This window comes from Eptesicus fuscus, chromosome 3, assembly GCF_027574615.1.
Source record: "Eptesicus fuscus isolate TK198812 chromosome 3, DD_ASM_mEF_20220401, whole genome shotgun sequence".
Taxonomy (NCBI): domain Eukaryota; kingdom Metazoa; phylum Chordata; class Mammalia; order Chiroptera; family Vespertilionidae; genus Eptesicus; species Eptesicus fuscus.
The window spans coordinates 37186681-37206532 of record NC_072475.1 but is presented as its reverse complement, the minus strand read 5'-3'; the positions used below and the strand labels follow the sequence as shown (position 1 = coordinate 37206532).

The window sequence follows — 19852 nt, the reverse complement described above, 5'->3', positions numbered from 1 at the left end:
CTCTTACATGAGATATTTCTTCAGTTAGTGTCATATAATCAACATGCAGGCATGTTGAAATCACCTAGATGCATATTAGAATCCCCTGAGAAGTTTTTAAAACACCTGTATGATCCCTGCTAGCTGCTAGATTAAGAGAGAGAGGGAAAAGAGTCATACCTTTGCCATCAATGGGATTACAAATCTATGTCAGATTCATTCCACCTCCTGCTCTTCCATCAGAATGAAGGCAAATCTGGATCTCTCTACTCTCCTAGGAAGAACTTGTCTTTCCTGGAATTTGATTCATTTAGGTTTCTTTGAATGCCTCAAGTCCCTGATGAGTTCAAAACAAATGATCCAACTTATTCTCATTGTTAGGGTGAAAGCAATGTTCCCCTGGGACTTTCTCCATCCTAACAGGAAGTACTCTAAGGAGCTTACATTTTAAAATGAATAACAGTCTGGCCATTTGTTACAAGAATAATAAAGGGGTAGAAGCAAAACACAAGAGGCATTTGTGTTAATTCAGACTTCAAATGAATAAAAGAGACAGGATCTTAAACCACTAACTTATGGAACTTGAAACCAAATTAATTTACTAAATTATTTGGTAAGTTATTGGCATGACTTGCAAATTAATAAATGAAAAATTAATAAAGTATTTGCATAGGTTCAATGTTTTATCTTTGGTAGGAAATTTTCCACAGATGCAAATAGTAAAATGAGAGTTGGTGAAACACTACAGATCAGGTAATCACACACAGTTCAGAGAAATCTAGGTATCCAGGCAAGTCTATTTAGAGCTGCCACAGGATATGAGTGAAAGTCTTCCCTGCTGTGGGTCCCTTTTCCCAAATGGATAAATTCACTTTTATCAGTTTTCTATACTGAGTTCTAAATTAGATGTCACTTGAAACAGGAATTCTGATCCTTTCAAAATTATGAACATCACAACCAATCAATCACAAACACATTTCCAAACACACACATATACACACATAGATATACACATATATTCTTAAGGAAACTAAGGCCCAGAGATATAGAGTAACTCCGCTATGGTCACCCCGCTAGCTAAAACAGATATGGTACCAGACCCCTCCAAATCCAGTTCATTTTCTTCTCCACATGTTCCTTCTGTTCATTAATTAATCTTCCTGTCCAAGACCCTGTAAGTCTCTACCACATTGGTCAATTTCAGTGTGGAACCAGGGATGAGCAGGTTTAGTAGGGTTGATAAATGAGTCCTAGGGCTTCAGAGTCTCTCCAGTGACATCAGCTGGACCCAGGTGAAATGGTAATCACTAGTGTATAAATGATTTGGACACTGTAATTTCCCCCTACGATTTAGTTTGCTTTCTCCTGTTGATTTATTTAGAATGTGCTCTGCTACATCTCCCAACCTTGCTACACTGTGAGCACCAATAAATGTCAAACAGATTAGACAAGCCCATTACTCAATGGGCACATATTCTAAAAACGGTACAAAGGTGAAATCCCAGCAGTTTGAGATGATTGGAGTATTTACAGGATGTTAGGAAAACATCTGCTTCAAAGATTCAGAGCTTCAGGAGTTGATGTAATGGTTTATTAGGAGCCTATACCACCACTAGTCCCTGTACAGAAAATATTAAGCCATTATAGTGTGAATGAGTTTTGAGTACCTATTATATAGAATGGGCTGTACAGAGATTGGCCCTCTAATAGCCACTTAGAGGGGATATATTTTGCTTTTATCAAAAGAGAAGAGAATGGAAGTTGCTTTTATAGCTTTGCTCAAAGATAAATCGAGTAGAAAGAGGGTTTTTTCTTCTATGCTGACCACTTGGGTTTGGATACCTAGCATCCTTACTCTGGTATAATGTCACCAAGCCTTGAGAAGCAGATGAAAAGTGGCAGCAGTTCTCTGAAGCTAATCTTGAAGTTTTGTTTATCTTCTTTGTTACCATAGTGACCATCAATAAATCACCAATTACAGGACCAAACACTGTGCACTATCTCATTTAATCTTTATAAGTACCCTAAAATACAATTATTCCCATTTTACACCATGAGCAAATTGGAGTTTGGAGAGGTTTGGTAACTTCCTGTGGTCACACAGTTAGTAAATGGCAAGGCTGGGATTCTAACCCAGTCAGTTAAATTCTGATGGCCTGGCTTTTGCCATTAGTATCATCATTTGTACAAAAAACAATAACAACCACCACCAAAACAGGTTGTTCTAATCTTTTTCAAGGCATGATCCAGGGGACATGCTAAAATGACTAATAAATTGGGTCCAGAATTACACTTCTGCAATCTCTTCTTCACCAAGATCAAATTACATCTCTGGTGTTTTCTTTGTGGTGTTGTTTCCTTCCCATAGCTAATTGGAGTGTTGGTGGGGAGTTTGCAGACAAGGAAGCTGTATGCCTGGAGAGGGGAAAGATAGAATATAATCGGGGCTTGGCAAAGAGCCAACCAGTATTTTCAGCCTATGGTGCTAAATTCACCATATACCGTATGTAGTTTCATAGACCTGCACAGATATACACATGTGCATGTACACACCACAAAGGAATGGGGAGAGGAGGGAGGTATTGCTTTCTTCTTTTGGCTTTGCATTTCTGAAGAAATGGCAGTTGGACTCATCATTTATTAATCACAAATTTTGGTGCTATGTCTTTAGAAGAGAAAAGCATCACTTGACTTTCAATGCATATTCTGCTAATTGGTAGGTTTTGCCTCTCAACTAAACTGTAAAGGGGGAGGGTGCATACTAAACCGATTGCCCTACTTAGGCAGTTCCTGGCAGGAATGCCGAGATGGATTAACATGCATAACAGAAGGCTTATATGACCCTGGGAGACAGTAGAACCTGAAATAACCTTAATATCCTGTCAACTTTCATTACCAGACCCCACTGAACAAGTAAAGCCTATTTAACAATCTGTCTGGGAAGGAAAAATCCATATCTTGTTTTTTAACCAGGATTTTTCATCCTGTTCTTTTTTTTATTATTATTATTTCATAGAGGAAGGGAGAGGGAGAGAGAGAAAGAAACATCAATGATGAGAAAGAACCATTGATCGGCTGCCTCCTGCAGGTCCCCCGCTGGGGATCAAGCCCACAACCCAAGCATGTGCCCTTGACCGGAATTGAACCCGGGACCCTTCAGTCCATAGGCTGGCTGATGTTCTATCCCCTGAGCCAAACTGGCCAGGCCACATCTTGTTCTATTTTTTCTGGGGATATTTTTTCCCACCTCACTTCTCAGGGCAACATCACTGCAACAGACCACGTTATAGGGTGTCTTGATTCCATCAAATTTCTCAGCAGGTATGCCACTCACTCCACAGGCCTTACTTCTACAAACAAACCTGCAGACATCTGGAACTCAGGGTCAGTACTGAGCAACTTGTAGTCTGAGGCCCAGCAGTGTGTTTGGGCAGAAATAGCTCCATCCTGACAACTGTCCACCTTCAGTGCTAGGAAGGTGTTCAGGCTCAGGAAAGAGGGGAAGATCTAGGCAAAATGAAGAGTTAAAAAGCAAGAGAATCTTGAACAAGCACCTGGGCTCTCTCAGACACACACATCCGGACGTCTTGTCAAGTTGTCAACTGTGTTTGCTGAGATAGCCTGAGGTACCTCAGAATGCCAAGTGCTTTATGTTCCTCAAGGGAGGTGTTTATGGGCAAGTCCTAAAAATACCGGTACACTAACACAAATCCAAAATAATTGAGCACCCACAGCTCTCTAACAGCACTCTCAAGAAATACATCATTCCCTTCGTTTCAGTAAGTGCTTTCCCAAATTCTGAATTTAGATGTCATATTTCAGGGTTCCAAACTCACTCCATTCACAAGTTAGGGCTTAGTTAGAGGTTCAATTCTGTCTAAACGGAGGAGTTAAAATCATGTTTTAAAATATCACTAGGCAGTACACGGAAACTCGGAATTTACAGATTAGCAGCTGTGTGACCTCAGGCAAGTCACTTCTTTTCTCATCTGAAATATTTAAATGGAGGAGAAAGTATTAAAATGTGTTGTGTCATCTAGCGTTTTACCATCATTACCTTATGTAAGTTTAGACTAAATGGTTTTCAACATTTCTTCCAGTTTTAATTTTCTATTCTATTTATTAAGTACTTAAATTGATTTAGCAAATATTTTGGGGAGATTTTATGGGTCAGTCACAGTGCTATGCATGGCAAGCATCGTTAAAATTAATTTGAAGATGAAATACTAAAAGATTTTTACAAAGTTTTTATTTTTCATGACAAACCAGACCTCCGGGTTTCTTTTTCCATAAAATTTGTTTCTTATAGTATTAATAGGGCCAGTGCATTACAGCCCCACCTCCCACCCATGTCAAATAATCCTGTCAAGAATTGGTTGTTTTAAAACTTGAGGAATTTTTCAATTCTCTCCAGTGGTTCTGTCTGGGTTCCAGTTTCCTGATATGAAGAATTTGGAATCAATGATTTAGCTAATCCCTACAGTTCTTCTACAGCTTTGAGAGAGAATTTATCTCAACAATACAGTAGCCACTACAGACACGTGGCTATGAAGCACTTGGAATGTGGCTAGTCCAAACTGGGATGGGCAAAAAAGATAAATGACCTCAATAATGCATAGTATTGATTACATAATGAAAGGATAAATATTTTGGATATACTGGGTTAAATACAATATATTATTAGAGTTAATTTTACCTGTCTCTCTTTACTTTTTATTTTCACGTGGTTACTAGAAAATTTACAAATGCACATACCATTTTCATTTGTGGCTCTCATGTTTCTCTTGCTCAGCAGGAGCCTCAACCCTCTCAATTACCCACTTACTAAAGAGCCATCAGCTTATGAAGAGTGAAGTAGGTCACATTGTTCTGGTCTGAATTTTGTTTAAAAGCGGGAAGACAAGGAAAGTAAGGAAGCACACTTTGTCCCTGGGGTATTTACCTTGTCCCCCCGTCGCTGGGGGATTCACTGCATGGGTGCCACCCCACCTCGCCGTGAAAGCCACTGGGAAGCTCTATTTGCCCTCCCGGCTCAGGGCCTTTGTTATGCAGATTTGAGTCTGAACACACCTGAGAACTAGAGAAGTGACAAGACCCACTGACTTTCTACTAAAAAAGGCAGCAGGAGAAAAATACAAGTCACTGGAAGGGAACTGGGCCTAGGAGGAAAAAAAGAAAAACAAAAAAGGATCTGGAGCAGCCTGTAGCTGACAAAGCATTTTAGGGGAACTTGAAGGGGTGCAGGGGCGGGGGCAGTAGAGAGAAGGACCTGAACTGCCCACCAGCATTCCACTCGCCCTCTGAATAAAATGTTCTCTCTGGCTGCACTTCTCCATCCCTTTGCTTCCTTTTCATTCCCTCCTTTCTAGCACGCAATGTGCTTTGTTAGGCACCATCACATAAGTACCTCATTTCACTATAATGAGTCTGTGAGGTGGGCATTGCTACCTTCCTTTTACAATTGGGAAGTTAGAGAACGCTCCCAAGGTTGAACAGCTGGTAAGGACAGTGGAGCCAGCATCTGAATCCTTGCCTCCTGATTTCAATGGCTCTGTTTTTTTCCCACAAAACCACATCACGTGCGTGTATTTCAACAGCTCTTTCCTAATTGACTTATGGTATATTTTAAATTCAGCTAATTCTCTAGTTGCTCTATGAAGACAGCTTGGAGATTATTCTACTTCAGATTTTTAAACTGCTTTCTGAAATATGACAGGGCTAATTTTCCAAACGTCTTTTCTCGCTGTTAACTAAACACTGTCCAAATATTAATCAGATTTGAATGCTTAGGCTAATAAAATCAGTAGGCCTACAGCTCATTTGAATAGCTTAGCCAAACCTGTGAAGAAACACAATTAGCTGATACCCTATCTGCTGAGTAAAAGATTAGGGGGTTGGCGGGGGAGAAACATTGAACCATTTTAGCCAAAAGAATAAAAAAATAGTTTAGTTGTTACAAGAAATCTATTAATGCAAATGTGAGCCTAAACCTTTAAATTCTTGATCATATAATTTCTATAATTTAATTTATACAAAAGTTGCAACATTTTTTTTTTCCCTTTTTACCATGAACCACAGAAAAGAAGACAAATGAAATACATGCATTGGGCTTATTTCAAATAAAGTTCCTCAGTGTTCCATCTGTAATACCCCAAATGCCTCTAAATCCATGAGGCTTTCAGTTCAGACCCCAAGTGAGACATTGGTAAAGCATACAGAAATTGTGCCAGTTCGACACACACAACAGAAGTCAGAGCATCCTGAGACTGGATTAGGAGTTAGACTTCAAACAAATTCCCAAGTTGAGGATTTAAACATACACAAGAGCTGGGTTTTAAGTTTAAGTAACAGAGAACACAGCCCTCAAAATCATTTTATTCATTATTCCATCCCAACCTACATTTTTTAATCTGTGTTGTAAAATCCGACAAAGACAGGGGAGCTGGGTATGATCTGCCCTCGGGTAACACAAGAAAATGTAACTATACTAAATGTCAACAGATGCAGGAGGTAGACATTGTTCTCATTGCCTAATAACTTTTTACTTGCAAAATAATTCTCTGAGTTGTTTTAAGTAGCATTTCCTTTAGTGCATTTAAATATAAATATACAATATTTATAGACTAGATTGGGATAAAGAATAGTAACTAGAAGTCACACAATAGAAATCAACCAGAAATTAAGATAAAGTATCTATAAAACAGTACAAATTATAAGAAGTATAATTTGATTTTAAAAATTTCAGTGCTCAAGAAACTTTCATAAATACCTGTATAAAAGAAGGTATTTCTGTGTGTAAATAAGATATAGTGTGATAGCTAGGTAGGTAGATTGATAGATAGATGGATGGATGGATATACAGATAGATGATAGACAATAGTTACATAGAGATATATTTTCTCCTTTTATATATTACTGTGCCTTTTATAATTTTCCTTATATGCTAGTTATATAGGCATTTAAAACTAAGAAAAGTACAAAATACAAAATCATTTCAGTGCACTTATATCACAGATAGACTTACAATTTTTTAATTAAATTATATTTATGGGGATAAAGTATGTTAAATGACCCAAAGTATGGTTATCATATAAAGAAAACCTTTGGTAAGTTTCTTATCTAAAACAATTAACTGATTCCTCATTTATCTGTGTTGTAAATTTTTCATTCAACAAATGTGTATTGGGTACCAACATATTCCAGACACCAAGGCAGCATGGTCCTGCTGTCAGGAACTTAGAGTATACATATGCAGACAAGCAAGTGCATAAACAATTTCATTGAATAAGTGCAAAGTGTGCTGAGTGCTATCAAGGAAACAAACATGGCATGTGATAGAGACTAGCTGGGGACCTATTTTAGATTGAATAATCAGAGAAGACTTCTCCAAGGAAATTACATCTAAGCTAAAATCTGAAAGATAAGGAGCACACCCATCACTCAGAGAGAGCAAGAATATGTTTTATGGGGTGCATTGTGGTAGCAGGAATCATGCTTAAAGGCTTGGGTGTGAAGAAGGCTGGAGGGTGATTAGGAAGGAAGAGTAGGACCAGAGAAGGTGTTACTGAGACTGGGGATGGAGAAGTAGATTGGAGTGTAATCCAATTAATATTTCTGAACAATCACTCATGCTACTGTGCAGACAATTGATTGAAGATGAGTAGAATGGAAGCCAAGCCACATGCACAACTGGAAAGATGTTGTAACTGGACTAAGTGGTTATAGTCATGAGAATAGAATCAACAGAGCTTGTTGATTAATTGAGTATAGGGCTTGATGGAGAAGTTTGCATCAAAGATGTCTCTCATTCATATATACAATCTAGGTCTTCATATAAACTCTTCTGACTTAATATAAAGATTGTGTTCTAAAAGTATGCATTAGTCCATTGCATTTGAAAATGCACTCTGGTTTGACAAGAATTGCTTTTAAAATACAGTTCATCAGTACCATTTATAACAAAACTAGAGGCCCAGTGCATAAAATTCGTGCACAGGGAGGGGGTTCCCTCAGGCTGGCCTGCACCCTCTCACAATCTGGGAACCCTCGTGCAGGCAGGCAGGCAGAGTAGTTAGGGGAGATCAGGCAGGCAGGCCCCCTCCTCCCAACTTGTGGATTCTGCGAGGAATGGGGCTCCCTCCTCCCTCTTGTCACGGTCCAGTTTGAAGGCCGGCCACACCCCCGAAAGCGTGAGACCCAGAGTTCTGCAGCACCCTGGCGACCCGGGGCCCACAGACCCTTCTCGCCACCGCGCCCCAGCAGCCCAGAGCCCACAGACCCTTCTTGCCTCCGTGCCTCGGTGGCCCGGGGTTAAAGACCCTTCTCGCCACTGCTGCACCTCAGAGGCCCAGGGCTCACAGACTATTCTCACTGCCACCATTCCCCAGCGGCCCAGAGCCCACAGATCTCTCCTGCTGCCACGCCCCAGAGGCCCAGAGCCCACAGACCCTTCCTGCCTGTGTGCCTCAGCAGCCAGGGTCCCACTGTTTGGTCATCTGTTCTGGTTGTGACGGCCCTAGGCTATTATTAGTATAGATTTCTGAAGGTAAAGGGGAAGGTATGCAGCCAAACTGATATATCTGCAATTATTTCTTTTTTTCATAATATAATATTTCTTTTTTCTATTCCTCTTCACAATCTTTAATAGCTCCCATCTGTGGTGTTGTTGTTTTATAAAGCTAACTTAAATCCTCACTGGTTAGCTAGAAATGATTAAGGGAATTAATTTAACTGAGCCACTGCTTATATACTCTATCTAAGTCTAAGCTATGGATCCAAATGACTAGAGAATGGTTGGGATAATAAGAGTGACCTGGAAAAACCACTTTCACACCAAAAAAAAAAAAAAGGAAACAAAAGAGCAAGAAGGATGAAATTCAACATGCACATACTGTAAGACTAGTGACTAAATTGCTGTACCAACTTGAAACTTCAAGATTTAGGAAGAAGCCTGGCCAGCGTGACTCAGTGGTTGAGCATTGACCTATGAACCAGGAGGTCACGGTTCGATTCCCAGTCAGGACACATGTCCAGGTTGCAGGCTCAATCTCCAATGTGGGGCATGCAGGAGGCAGCCGATCAATGATTCTTTCTCATCATTGATATTTCTAGCTCTCTCTCCCCCTCTTTGAAATCAATAAAAATATATTAACAAGGAAAAAAAGGATTTAAGAAGAAAAAATGACATTAAAAGTTACTCAGAATGCTTTGAGTTGTCAGGTTCATTGGCTTTCATTATTGAAAAATGCTTAGAATTTGTGTTTCCAAAGCTTACAAGCCACATTGCAAAGCTCAGATAAACCTACCAATTTCTACTGAATTTTGGTACCAACGTTTTCCTCTGCTGCAGATCTCATTAGCTCATGTCAACTGTCTAGATGTTATAGGTGTATAACTTTAGGTTTTCTCCCAATATTTTCCAGGAGATTCACCTAAGCATTCGAGCATGCAGAGTGGCCAAAAGCAGATTATTGTAGCATCCCTTACAGATAACCCACAAAGAGACAAAAAGATGTCAGTGACCCTCTACAATGACCCCAGACAAATTTGCAAGCAGAAGCAAACTACCAGGAAAGGAGTCACTGTGAGAGCTTTGCCTACAGCTCTCACCAGAGTCCTGGTTCCTATTTGGTATTATATTGACCCCAGGGTAAATTGGATGGTTTTCTCCACATCTGCTCCATTTGCTCTCTCATCTGTTGAATTTGTACTGAACTTTTATACACACAAAGTAAGACTGTGTATATAAAAGTAGGATCATTGTGAATTTTATCTGTATATATTTGGTCATCCTCATAAAATTTTTAATATTCTATAAGGGAATAGACAGATGCCTAATCAAAAGAGATTCATGTTTGGTTAACATTTAAAATTATTTCTTGTCATTCCTTTTAATTTCTAAATTGTAATTTCTAAATGTCTAATTTTAATTTTAAGCACTTTGAGGAGTATTAATAACCACTAAAACTAAGATAGGGGTGTCTGCCAAGACCCCGCCTCCTGGATCTTGCTCAGTGTGGAGGAGCATCACTCTCCCTCCATCCCTTGTGTATAAGTGTTCTCCAGAGAAACCGTACCAATAGGATACACATATTTATATACAAAGAGATTTATTATAAAGAATTAGCTCACATGATAAAGACATGACAAGTCCAAATCTGCAGCCTAGAGAGGCATGAGAGCCGATGTTACCGGTGAAGTCTGAAGGCAGTCTACTGTGGGATTTTCTCTTATTCAGGGAGACCAGTCCTTTCTTTCTGTTCAAACCTTCAACTGATTGGATGAGGCCCACCTCATTATGGAGGACAGGCTGCTTTTTTCTACTGATTAAAATGTGAATCTAATCCAAAAACACCTTGGCAGAAATATTCAGAATAGTAGTTGACCAACTATCTGGGCACTCCATGGCGCAGTCAAATTGACATATAATATTAACCATCATATCTTGCCACTCATCATCCCTCCTTCCTACAAGCACAAAATCCTACCATGGAAAGAGCTAGGCCTTCAATTTCAAGGACTGTTAGGCTGGATTGACAATGCAGTTTAGTAGCAGAAATGCAAATGGGCTTTAACAACAAATATAGTGGGGTCAATCCCCTATTCACGAGTGCAGTTCAGGGACCTCAAGCAAGTTATTTAACTTCTCAGAATCTCAGTTTGGTCCTTTGTAGAACAGAGAGTACAATTTCTCTCTCATAGGTTCATTATGAGAAATCAACTAAATAACATCCCTGAAAGTTCCTGGCACATGATGGGCTGCCAATGAATCTTATCCTAGCAGGAGTCCCAGCTGTGCTGTTTGCTACTGATATTTAGTTGTGTCTGGCTGCCTGGTAGGGTGGGGCTGCCAGGAGACTGTTAGCTTCAGGAAATGAAGAGCCTCCGGGGAAAGAACTCATACAGAATGAGACAACAAGCCTTAGGGAGCTGGGGAAAGGCTGGCTTTGACTCTGGTGCTGTGCCCCTCCCCCAGTTCAGCCCCTACAGATGTGCTCATATTGCAATCCTGCCAAGAAAGGAGACTGAACAAAAACAAAGAGAGCTATTTCTTCTAAAAACATCTGGCTTATGCTCTTGTATTTCTTCCACTCTTCTTTCCACATACAGTCACTGGGGAGAATTCTGGCTGTTTCCACTGCCCTGGGACCCTCCTCTCTTGGACTGGTGCGTCTGGTTTACTAACCCAAACTCAGTCTTAGGACCTGGATTCTCTGCTTGGGTTGCTTGAATGACGTTAAATACCTGGCTTCCTTACTGTCCTTCCCCAATCTGCAATCTTTGAAGAGATAAGCATTTATAAGGACTTCCATAGGGACTTAGCTTTTCTATCCAAAATATGAAAGTCCAGTTTCTGGTTAGTAACTTAATAGGACAAGCCACCTGTTATACCGACAGACACATTCCATTCCCCGGTGGGCCACTATGTCCATGTATTCCCCTCTACTACCCCTCTGAACAAGGAAGCAGATACTCAGTAGAATAAGGACATCCTCAGGAATTCACCTTGGGAACCAGCCAGACATCCTCTGAAATGGCACTGGAGAGATGCTTAAATGTTACATGATTAGACATACTTTCAACACTGAGGTTGCCTTTGTTTCCCCAGTCTGCATTCCCCACCCTGCACTGGACAGTGTCTTTCAACAGATAATAACATTTCTGCTTTCCATCCCCACCAAAGATAGTTCTTCTAGCGAGTGCTGTCCTATTGAATTTTCTACAGTGATGGAAAGGTTTTATATCTGCACTATCCAATGTAATAGCCACGCATCGCTGTTGAGCACTTTAAATGTGCTAGTGTGACTAATGAACCAGATTTTTAATGCTATTAGTTAAAATAGTTTAAATTGCAACTGATAGCTAGTGTCTACCATATCATGCCATGCATATCTAGAAAATCACTCCTCAGCCTCGTGAGACTTTTTCTGTCATCCAATGGATCCCTAATCCTATTTTCAGGATTTCACCCTATGTGTTCCATTCTCTTTGTAAGCTTCAAATTTTAATGAATTTGAATTCCTCAATGAGCAAAATTCATATACAGTAATTTCTGATAGAAGTAGTTCCATACAACCTTCAAATAATCCTGAGACAGCTAGTTATAAATTTAATCTTGGCAAGTTGTTTTGAGGTTCATCACTTGCAAGACCTCACAATAAAACCCAAATGATAAATACCAGTTTAGTTATATCTCCAATTCCTAAAGAACTTCTGAGCCTCCTTGTTTGCCCAGGATTCTCCCAATGGATCGTCTCCTGTCATCTACCCTGCCTACCTGTCTGTTCATTCCCTCCACCCACAGTACACTTAGGGTTTAACCTTCTTCTAACCCCTGAAGGCCAAAAGTATGTTCATAGAGTAAAAGCATTTCCCCACACCCCAAAACGTTTTATGTTTTAAAACTGTGCCATTGTTTTCTTTGTTGTTCTGAACAGAGCCCATTCTACATTATATAGAAGCTTGCCCTGGTGGAACAAAACTAAATGGTCCTCAAAATTGATTCTCAAATTTCAGAGTGCACAAGACCAGGACAGTTTCACAGATGCATCCACTTCTCTGTCACTCCATTTAGTAGGTCTCAGGTGGGACACAGAAATTTGCATTTTTGCAGGCACCCCAGGGCATACTGATGAAGGTAATTCTTGGAATTCATTTTTAGGAACCATGAATTAGAAAAAAAAATAACTTGTTTCTAAATTCCATCTGTGGAATCTGTACAAGAATTTAATGGCAAAGTTAAGTACAAAATGAAAAATGCAACCTAAGGCAACTGTCAATAATCAAAGGCATTATTCCCTGATCTTCAGTTTTCTCCTGAAACTTTCAAATCACTTATATCATTCAGTGATGTGCTTGATTCTTTCCCAGGAATCTAAATCAAAGTACATCCTGAATCCCCTCAGAAATTGTTCTACTCAGAACGCCACACCACACCACAGTCCAGATGCCTGGTGTCCCTCCTACCCCAGTGTCATTCACAGGGCCCATTATACTCAGGCATCAGTCATTGCTACGCAGACCACCTCTATACCTCTTCAGATGAGCTTTGCAGACCGCCTATTACACTTCATACCCTACCTCTTTCTCACATCCCAGGGGCCCGAGCTAAATTTACCTCTCTGGACTATGAATCTACTCCTGCTGCTAACCTTGAGTTTTTAAAGCTCTGACATATAACAACAAGGCTTTTGATAGCAGCAAGCCTGTGACAGGTGAGAAAAGCATGTGCATTAAAAGTAAAATTAGAAAGCTCATGCGCTCTTGAAACCTTCATTTCTGCCTAAGGCTGTCAAAGGTTTCCTTGCTTCTAGAATATATTTTCTGCCCTCTGGGGACAAATTCATTTGACACATATTTGTCTTCTGCAAATCAATGGACAAACAAAGCACATTAATAGGATTTTAGGACCTTCAGAATTTAGACTACCTTGGGCAGGAGTCAGGATGGATGTTCAGGAAATGGGAGGAGAAGGGCTAGAAGGAGCTGGCAGAGACATCTCATTACTTAGGAAGAGCAAGGACTGGGTACCTGACTCAACTGCAGCAACAAGCACCACTGGAGGGTAGACAATATTCAAAGGGACAAGACCTAGTATTTGAGTATTGGCATCAGTATTTGTTGGAAGGGCACAATGGTGAGAGACCCAGGTGGCAGCAGTTATCCTGTGGATGTATATACTAGTACATTAGGATCCCAATATACATCTGGAGCTAATGGCATGTTGTAGAATACAATATGGTTATGGCTTGGTTTGAAGCAAGACAGTAAATTTGTATTCTGAAATGCCAAATTAGGCAATGGCCAGGTGCCTATAACAAAATACTTCTTTGCTCTGTCAGAATTAGCTCAGAAACTAGCATGCCATGAGAAGGACTAGTAGTCACTCTTGTGCCACTGGTCCTAATACTCATCAAGACAATGGAGCTACCATTTTTGATACTTGGACTCTGTTACAATCATTCAGGCTACATCATAAAACACACCATCTGCACCAGTCGTAAGCTCCACACCCAGACTTGTCACCATCTATCCTTTGCATCACCATTCCAGTCAAAGAGAATCCTCCTAAGGAATCAAGAAGACCAAGGCTGATGAGCGGGATTGTAACAGTCCTCCGCATTCAACTCAACTGTTTAGACCATGCCCTCCAAGTTAATCCTCCAAGGCTACCGTCCTTTTTTTTCTTCCCTGTCACTCTCACCTCCACTAGTTTTGAAAGTACCATCTAACAAGAAATATTCAAGTCTAGCATAGCTGACCAACATTTTGGGGGATGAAAATAAAATGCTTGTGAGAGGTATATCAATGCCAATCAAATGTTGAATTAAACGAAATCAAAGGTATAAGATCACCAAGGGGAATAAACTGCTGCTAAAATATACAAATGCAAATTTTTCATGCCTTTGACAAAAAAAATTAATGCAAAAAAATGAAACAAATGATATGGGCAGTGTATGAGCTAAAAACCTGCTCCACCCAAAAGATTTTTCTGTTCAATATACACAGGCATTAATTTGCATGTGTTTATTACTCCTAATTTTCAAGCACATTGGAGGTCAATTAAGAAACTGATAAACCTCTCTCTTGAAAAAATTAAAGGAGAAAAACACATCATTAATATGCTCACCAGAAAATAGAACTCCATCATCATTGCTGAAGGTAAATGTCTACATTTATATGAGCAGATGGAAGGCAAAGTTGTCCTTCTTTTCACACCTCAAATAATGGATGAAATAGAATCTTCATCTGCAATATAACAACAGACATACATTAAAATGTTTCATGCTTGAAAAGAAAAGTATCACCTGTCAAACTCAGAAAAAAGCTTTTAACTACTTATTCAAGCAAGCTTCACAACTTATACTAGATTTCAATAATTAATAGTATATTCATTAAATACCCTAAAAAAGTCAAGTTATTTGAGGGATATACACATTACCTATATGAGGTAGCTAATCAATATCTACAAAGTTCAAACAGATTGAAAAAGAAGTTTGGAAAATAAATATCCTACCTAATAATAGACAAATATACAAATTGACCGCACCTTCGCTATGCCCAAGCCACGCCCACCAGCCAAGCCACACCCACCAACCAATCAGGATGAGTATGCAAATTACCCCAACAAAGATGGCAGCTAATTTGCATATCAAGACAGCATAGAAAGAAGCCAAGAGCTGCAGAAGGGAGCAAAGCTGCGGAGAAGCAAGCAAGCCGAGGGGGAGGAGAAGGGAGGAGCAGAGGCAGGGCCAGGGGAGAAGGGAGGAGCGGAGGCGGGCCGGGGGCGAAGGAAGGAGAGCGGGCGGGCTGGCGGAAAAGGGAGAAAAGCAGGCAGGCTGGCGGAGAAGGCGGGGCGGGAGACAAGGGAGGAGAGCAGGCGGGGCGGGGTAGAGTGCAGCAGGAAACCCTATTGCAGGATTTTTCCTGCAACGGGAACGCTAGTCCTATATAATAAAATGCTAATATGCAAATCGACCAAACCGTGGAATGACAGGTCCCTATGACATGCACTGACCACCAGGGGGCAGAAGCTCAACACAGGAGCTGCCCCCTGGTGTTCAATGCACTACCAAAGGGGGAGCACTGCTCAGCCAGAAGCTGGGCTCACAGCTGGCGAGTGCAGTGGGGATCAGGCCCAAACCATCAGTTGGACATCCCCCAAGGGCTCCCGGACTACCATCAGCTGCACATCCCCCAAGGGCTCCCAGTCTACGAGAGGGCACAGGACGGGTTGAGAGACACCCCCTTCACCAAGTGCACAAATTATATATATCTCTATCTCTATCTCTATCTATACCTATACATATATATATATATGTATAGATACAGATATAGATACAGATACAGATACAGATACAGATACAGATACAGATATAACAGCAGGCTGATACAGATACAGATACAGATACAGATACAGATACAGATACAGATATAGATATAGATATAGATATAGATATAGATATAGATATAGATATAGATAGATATACTAGAGGCCCGGTGCATGAAATTCATGCATGGGGGGCAGGGGGAGGGTAACCTCAGCCCAGCCTGCATCCTCTCCAATTTGGGACCCCTCAGGGGATGTCCAACTGCTGATTTGGGCCCAATCCTGGGGATTGGGCCCAAACCGGCAGTCAGGCATCCTTCTCACAATCCTGGACCACTGGCTCCTAACTGCTCAACTGCCTGCTTGCCTGATCGCCCCTAAATGCCCCCCTGCCAGCCTGATCACCCCTAATTGCCTCTGCCTGCCTGCCTGATTGCCCCTAACTGCCTCCCTGCTGGCCTGGTTGCCCCCAACTTCCCCCCTCTGCTGGCTTGGTCACCCCTAACTGGCCCCCCTGCCAACCTGGTCACCCCCAACTGCCCCCCCTGCCGGCCTGGTCATCCCCAATTGTCCCCCCTGCTGGCCTGGTTGCCCCTCACTGCCCCCCCCCCACCGCCAGCCTGTTCGCCCCTTAATGCCCCCCTCTGCTGGCTTGGTCGCCCCTAACTGCCCCCCTCTGCCAGCCTGGTTGCCCCTCACGGCCCCCTTGCCAGCCTGGTCACCCCTCATGCCCCCCCCCCCTGCTGGCCTGGTCACCCCACGCAGCCTGCTGTTTGGTCGTTACTGTGAGGGCATCCTGACCAAATTGCATATTACTCTTTTATTAGTATAGATATGAAACCTCCATTTGACCAAGAATTTTAAATTTTAAGGAAAAGTAAATCATGTGCTTGCCATCAGGAATAAGAAAATACAATTATGACTTTGAATGGAACTAAAGGAACCCATCTTTCCATCATTCATCCATTCTGCAACCCTTTGTTGAATGCCAAATATTTGACACTATGCTAGCTAATAGAAATTTAAGTGAATTGATGAATAGTCTTCAAGTTGAAAGAGATATTTCCATTGCTGCTATGAGTTGCTCTCACATTATCAGTTGACTTACTGTGAACTGTAAAATGGAAAACAACCTATGGATGAGTCACAGGAGGTGAGTCCTGAGGCTAAATCTATAGGCAAAAGACCTAAAGAAGCCTTTTATTCCATGCATAGATGCCATAAACTCTGGGATTTATTGAAGGTTTTCAACTGAGCAGTAATGTAGTCATATCTTTGTTTTAGAATTTTTGAAGATAGGATTGGAGCCATGGTCAAACCTGGTAGTGAGTGGGTCAATAATAAGCTGTTGCTATGATCAAGAGAGAAATGCAGAGGAACCAAGATGGTGGCATAGGTAAACACCTGTACTTGCTGCTTCCCACAACCACTCATCAAAATTACAATTAAAAGACAGAACAACTATCATCCAGAACCAAGGGAAAGCTGGCTGAGTGAAAGTACTACAACTAGAGAGGAAAAAAAGAAAGCTCATTGAGACTGGTAGGAGGTGCAGAGGCATGGAATGGACTGGCACCTGGGTGTGCTGCTTTTTTAATCAGGAGGGAGATACAAACTTCCGCTTGTTCAGAACTCCAGTTTCAGGGAGACTCTGGGGGACCCAGACACATATGAGGAAAACTGGACTATCTGGCATCAAGACAGGAACACAAGGGAGGCTTTCTTTCAGACGGATGTGCTCGCAGCAGTCATTGTCCCTGCACTGGGACCTCTCCGGTGCAGGGCTGACGGGCAGCCATTGCTGTTTGCTCCACCCTGGTGATTCCCTGAGACTCCACCCCACCCAATTTATAACCCCACCCAAACTGTGTGTAGCAGCTTTTGCATATGAATGGCCTGTCCTTTCTAGCCTAAAACCTGTCAAACAGGCAGCATCTGGGTCATGGAGCCCCAAAGCAATCAATCCAGCTGGGCCTCGTCTGGGCACTTCCAAACCTGATACAAAGAAGAGGAATCTGCATATATCTCTGTAGCTCCTGCTGGGCAGTCACAGGCAGTGGCTGACTTTGCACCTCTTTGGAGATCCAAGAACCAGTGTACCTAGTGGTCAGTGTAAGACCATACCAGATTACAACTCTTCACATCCCTAAGTGACACACCCAAGAGGCAGACTTGGTGAGCACCAAAGCCCCACTGAAGCAAGTCCTGCCCCATAAGGGTGACTCCTGCATAGCAGCTCTTCCATTGCAGACACAGCTGGTCCTCACAGACAATTGGCCTGGAGGTCAATTCCTCCCAGTGATACCAACAGCAATCAAGGCTTAATTACAACAAGACTGTGCACACAGCCCACAAAGGGGTGCACTAAGAGTGTCCACCTCAGGTGACTGGAGAGGCTGAGCCACTGGGCCCTTTAGGACACCTACCACACAAGGCCATTCTATTAACTCAGGGAGACTTAGCAGCTACCCATTACGAAACAAACACAGGGAAGCAGCCAAAATGCGGAGACAAAGAAACTTGTCACAAATGAAAGAAATGGATGAAAGCAAAATACTGGATATAGAGTTCAAAACCGCAGTTATAAAGTTACTCAAGAATCTTCTAGAAACCTCCAAGGAACTTAGTGAGACCTTCAAGGATCTTAGTGAGAATGCCAAAAAAAAATTTAAAAAAAAAATGGAAAAGGACCCATCAGAAATTAAGCATACACTGACTGAAATAAAGAATAACATATAGAGATTCAACAGTAGACTAGGGATCACAAGAATCAAGTCAAAGATTTGAAGTATGAGGAAGCAAAAAACACCCAACTGGAAGAGCAAAAAGAAAAAAGAATCCAAAAATATGAAGATAGTGTAAGGAGTCTCTGGGACAACTTCAAGCGTACCAACATCTGAATTATGTGGGTGCCAGAAAAAGAGAGAGAGCAAGATATTGAAAACATATTTGAAGAAATAATGACAGAAAACTTCCCCTACCTGGTGAAAGAAATAGACTTACAAGTCCAGGAAGTGCAGAGAACCCCAAATAAGAGGACCACACCAAGACACATCATAGAGAGAATCTTAAAAGCAGCAAGAGAAAAACAGTTAGTTACCTACAAGGGAGTATCCATACAACTGTCAGCTGATTTCTCAACAGAAACTATGAAGGCCAGAAGGGAGTGGCAAGAAATATTCAAAGTAATGAATAGCAAGAACCTACAACCAAGATTACTCTACCCAGCTATCATTTAGAATTGAAGGTCAGATAAAGAGCTTCACAGACAAAAAAAGGCTAAAGGAGTTCATCACCACCAAACCAGTATTATATGAAACTAGAGGCCCAGTGCACAAAATTCATGCATGGGATGGGGGGTGGCAGGTCCCCTCAACCCAGCCTGCACCTTCTCCAATCCAGGACCCTTTGGATCAGGCCTAAACTGACAGTCAGATATCCCTTTCACAATCTGGGACCGCTGACTCCTAACTGCTCACCTGCCTGCCTGCCTGATCGCCCCTAACTGAGCCCCCCACCAGCCTGATCACCGCTAACCACCTCTGCCTGTTGGCCTGGTTGCCCCTAACTGCCCCCTCCCCTGCTGGCCTGGTCATCCCCAACTGGCCCCCTGCCAAACCTGGTCACCCCTCATTGCCCGCCCCCTGCTGGCCTGGTCACCCCCAATTGCCCCCCAAACCAGCCTGGTCACCCCTCACTGCCCCCCCCTGCTGGCCTGGTCACCCCATGCAGCCTGCTGTTCAGTCGTTTGGTCATCCCTCACTAACCCCCCTGCCGGCCTGGTTGCCCCACGTACCTGCTGTGCGGTCGTTCGTCCGGTTGTTTTGGTTGTTAGGGCCCCTGGTTTTTTATATATATGGATACTGAAGGGTATTCTTTAAGAAGAGGAAGAAGAAGAAAAAGGTAAAGATAAAAAATTATGAACAACAAAGGGACAACAAAAACATATCTATCAATAAGTGAATCTAAAATTCAAATGAATAAAAAATCTGATGAACAGAACAAATTGGTGAATGTAATAGAATCAGGGGTATGGAAAGGGAG

The 19852-nt window shown here is 41.8% G+C and overlaps 1 long non-coding RNA gene across 1 annotated transcript in view; it reads right to left on the bottom strand.

Moving 5' to 3' along the window:
* Positions 1-19637, bottom strand: part of LOC129147807 (uncharacterized) — a 41612-nt gene extending 21975 nt beyond the window's left edge. The window contains exons 1-2 of the long non-coding RNA XR_008555019.1: positions 19605-19637; positions 14609-14727 (exon numbers count right to left, since the gene is read on the bottom strand). This is a non-coding gene — a long non-coding RNA (uncharacterized LOC129147807). The remainder of the gene's footprint in view (positions 1-14608; positions 14728-19604) is intronic.
* Between the last annotated feature and the right edge of the window lie 215 nt (positions 19638-19852).